Here is a 4,720-nt window from a genome sequence, read left to right on the forward strand (position 1 = left end):
CACACACACACACACACACACACACACACACACACACACACACACACACACACACACTCTTTCCCTTCGACCTCTGCTCTCCGAGGGAAGGCAGTGTGAGCACACAGCCCGCCGGAGGGATTGAGCGACAGTGCGCCCAGCTGCATGCCAACTGCGCCCGCGGGCTGCCCTAACCCATGCACCCAAGGGAGCAAACAGCCTCTACCGCTCTCTATATCGCCATCTCTCCCTTTCCTTTTCTTGTCCTCCCTCTCAGCCTCTCGCTGTCCATCTCCATCTCACAATTGTCGTTAATCTCTCTTCTTTCTCCCGCTGCTCGGCCTCTCTTTCACTTTCTTTGTCCACCCCATCCTTCTCTCCCTCTCACTCGTACTGCCAGTCCTAGAGAGTGAGTGACAGGCTGTGAATTGCTCTGAGGCTATACCCAGATAAAAGGCAAGGAATGCACATAGGTACACACATACACACACACACACACACACACACACACACACACTTCACTGGGAATCACATCCACTGTCACATAGATAGACACAAGCCCTGCCATCCACGTGTTGGTGAGAGAAACACACACTCAACACACTGAATCGTGAGTGACAATCTCTTTGTCCAGCCCCCCCTCCCCAGATGCCTGGGTGCTTGGTCACTCACTGTAATGGTACCCAGCACCCATCTGTGTGTGTGTGTGTGTGTGTGTGTGTGTGTGTGTGTGTGTGTGTGTGTGTAGGTGTGTGTGTGTGTGTGTGTGTGTGTGTGTGTGTGTGTGTGTGTGTGTGTGTGTGTGTGTGAGAGAGAGAGAAAGACAGAGAGAGAAAAGTGTGGGTGTGAGACTGAGACAGAGAGAGACATGGAGAACGATAGACAGATTGAGAAAGAGAGTATGCATGTGTGTATGCATGTGTGTGTCTGTGTGTTGGTACGAGTGTGTGAGAGGGAGAGATATTGCATCTCAGTGTGCGGTGTCAGGTCTGGCTGTGGGAGCTGACACTGATTATAGTCTTCACAGCTCACTCCCATCACAGGCAACTATAGCCGCGGCCAAAGCCCTATATTTTCAAAAAGTTGCAACACTGTGCAGGATCCAGAATTGCTTTTATGCCTCCAGCAGTTCGGCCACTGTCTTCCTGGAATGAAATTTAAAAGCCATACCGTCCAACTGCTTGGCGTTTAAATGGAGTATTCAGACCTAATGGGACAATTTTTTTTGGTCGTGACAAAAATGTGTCCGCACCTGGTCAGATTTGTAATCTTGTTGACTTATTCTCTGATCAAATGATTCCTGATGTAAATCAAAAGAAGAAGAAAAATGTACTTGTGAGAGCTTTGGCTTCCTTTGTTAAAAATATTTTTTTAATGGTTTTGCAGAAGAATACATTAATATTTCTGATAGTGAGATATTAATTTTACCTGATGAAAGTCTGAGGAACATAATGTTATAAATAAAGTGATCGACAGTGTGGGGGATCTTTTGGGTTCTTTCTAAGGGATGTCAGTTTCGCTTAATTTTGCTTTAGATAGCCCAACACCCATTAACCAGAAACCAACCCGTTAATTATTAATAAAATAAATAAATAAAATAGACTTATACAGACCATAAATTAACCCATAGACCAACAAGTGTAACTGGGTTAACCATTGACATCCCTGGCTCTTTTACAATGACATTGAGGTATAGAAAAAAGTATTGTTTTAGAATTGAAACTCAGTTTTATAAATGATAAGCAGCTTTACCACCACCAGAAAATCAGAATATTAATATACAAATACTATACATATGGTCAGTGTATATTTATGAATATAGCTGGAACACTAAGTTACTATGTATAACAGTTCTGGCCTGCTATTGTTGAGACTCATGCTCCTCCTGTCTTTTGTGCTGAATGATAGGCCGTACTGCAGAGCGTATCATTATTGTAACACGCCTTCTGTCTTACCCTGTATATACACCAATGACGAGGACGCATTCAGGAAAACAAACAGCGACACTGATGACTGATGCTTCCTCTTAGATGCTCACTTTTAAAAAAGGACACCAAACCAGGAGAGTCCTTTGTGTGTGGAGACCTTTTTCTTTTCTTTTCCTGTGCTCTCTCTTTTCAGTGTCATTGACTGCTTTATGCCAGATATGGAAAGCCATGCATGGTCAACGAAGCGCGTAATGGGCAGATTTGACTAACGTGTCAGTGCAGAAGAGTGAAAAAGAGGAGGGGGGGGAGACAGAGATTGAAGGAGATGAAAAGGGAGAGAAAAAAAGAGGAGAAGAGAGACAGACAGAGGCAGAGGGGTGGTGACCTGTGCCCTATCCTGCAACTGAGGTAGACGCCCTGGCATCTGCAGGCACAGCAGGCATCAGATGACATGCTACACGACTCACAGGCTGTGACTGGAGTAGATTGGACCGGCACATTCATGCTGAGTCGAGGTGAAGAGACTACGCTGTCACATAAAAGGGACTCTCCGTTAAATGAGAACAGATTATAAACTGAGCGGACGTCCAGCCTGAATCAGTCTGAGCCACACAACTGAAACAACTACGAGCCAAACCCAAGCAGGTCTGTGGGATCCCGAGATCCAACAGAGCCAGCATTGGGAGTCCGACCATACGCCCCCCCCTCCCCCCCGATTGGTTTGAAGCTGACGTGACCGACGCATGCGGACCCCACTGCCAATCCTCGCTCTGAGCCTAATTCTCCACTCTGTCTGTCATGTGAATCACGTACACCATGAGAGTAGTGGACTCCAGCTGATGTGTGCTGACATGTAAATGCCCATAGTGTGAATGTTAAATCCGGCACTGTGCTCCCATCATCCATGGGTTAACTCCCTGCTGTGCATGTGTACAGTGCTAAGCCCTACTGGAGATTATGTAACTGGAATTTATGCGAGGTCAAGCGTTGTCCATAGATAACTACAGGACTCCACATAATGTAATGAGTGCATTAATGTGGCAATGATGCCTTCAAAAGATCAACATAATGTAAATGCCTAGGCTTACATTATTAATGTGGATATCAAGCTGCCACGGCAGTATGTGGTAGAAATAACCAATTATAAATTGATATGGTCATTTGGCATTGACCGCCATCACGGTGAAGGCTCAATACAGCAGAGATGGGTAATATGATGATGTATATAGTAAAAAAATATAATAATGTCTCTTTTTCTATATTCTTTCTATCGCACTGACAAACAGGAATTACTGTAATATTCACGTCAGTTGGACGATGCTTTACATTTTGATCCTTGCATGTGGGAGCAGAGCTGGAACGAACAGCTGTTTTGCTACGACAGAAGAGGGCACAACATGCGGAAACAGTCTCAGACTCGGCCCAACTAAAACATGAAGAGCTTGTAAAAAAACAGCTAACAATCTTCTGCAAAGTTTGCCACTCGCCGGCCCCCCCAATGCAGGCATATTTGGAGTGGAGCCTATCCGTTGTCATGCCTTTTTTTTTCAATAGAGAAGCTGTGCATAACCCCAGATAACACAGATAATAGTTAAATGGATAGGAGTGTTTGACGCTATCACACTACATGTCCATTACTCAAACATTGCAATGACACCGCAAATCAGGTCGAAAATCTGTACAAAAAAAAACTACCTTCTACCGCTCTCAACCTCGTTAATTATAACCAATGTTATAATAATCAGTGAGTTTATGGAGGCTACATGCACCACACATACAGTTTATTCAGTCCAGGATGTGTTTGTAACACTTATTATGGGCCTTAATGTCTGCCACCTGTCCTGGATTCATCAGCTGTTTTGATGAGTGACATTTGCTGTCCCCTTTGTTTGAATAAGATATTGGCTAAGCCTGTATTTACATAATTTCTCTACAATTTGACTTGAATCCGTTATGATCATTTTGCACTGAAAATAGTAAATGAGAAAACGCTCAGTACTTTTAATTTTAGTATGTATTTAATTCACACAGGAGTTTACAAAAGCATGTGGTTATTTCATATAGACTGCATTTATTGAAATCAACAGAAAACATTTACAAACACATTTAAAACACTTTAAATGTCGTTATGTAGATATGAAATGTCCTATATCGGGATAAAATGATTTTGGCCGTATCACCCAGCCCTACAATATAGCTTCAATGATAACATACTCATTTAGATCAAGAACAGAAAATCCACAACGTCCAAAAAAGTGTTTTAAAAGGTGGGGGAAGCCATACATTGTTTAGCTGCAATTTTATTTTAAAGATTTGTTTAACCTTTTGTATTGCTGCTCAAGAAAGATTATTTTCATACATACAAGAATAATAAAGCAATGTTGATACTTTCTTCCTCACAATATAATCAAAAAGAACCGAGAAGAGTATCGATAACGAACCGACAAGTTGAATCAATAAGAGTATATCGATAAAATTCTGGCCTTACCAATCCCTACTTGAAACCGCATATATCCTGCTGTTCAGAACTTGATTCAGGTTTCAGTCACTTTCCTCCTCATTTCTTTCCTCTTTTGAAAGTGCAACACCTCCATGGCTGGCAACGCAGCGAACACGCTTGGTGCTCTGCCTATTTTCACACTTCTCCACACCTGGCCAATCGTTCTCGAAAGCGGGGGCGACTGTCAAATTTTATTTTTTTGAGAGTCAAATAAATAAAAGACAAAAGTGAGCCAATTACAAAAGCTCCTTGTCTTTCAGACTGTATGCGCAGCATGTCTGAAGGACCATGTAACCAGCTTTAAGGGTTCCAA

This window comes from Pholis gunnellus (genome assembly GCF_910591455.1).
Source record: "Pholis gunnellus genome assembly, chromosome: 8".
In the NCBI taxonomy this organism is placed as follows: Eukaryota; Metazoa; Chordata; class Actinopteri; order Perciformes; family Pholidae; genus Pholis; species Pholis gunnellus.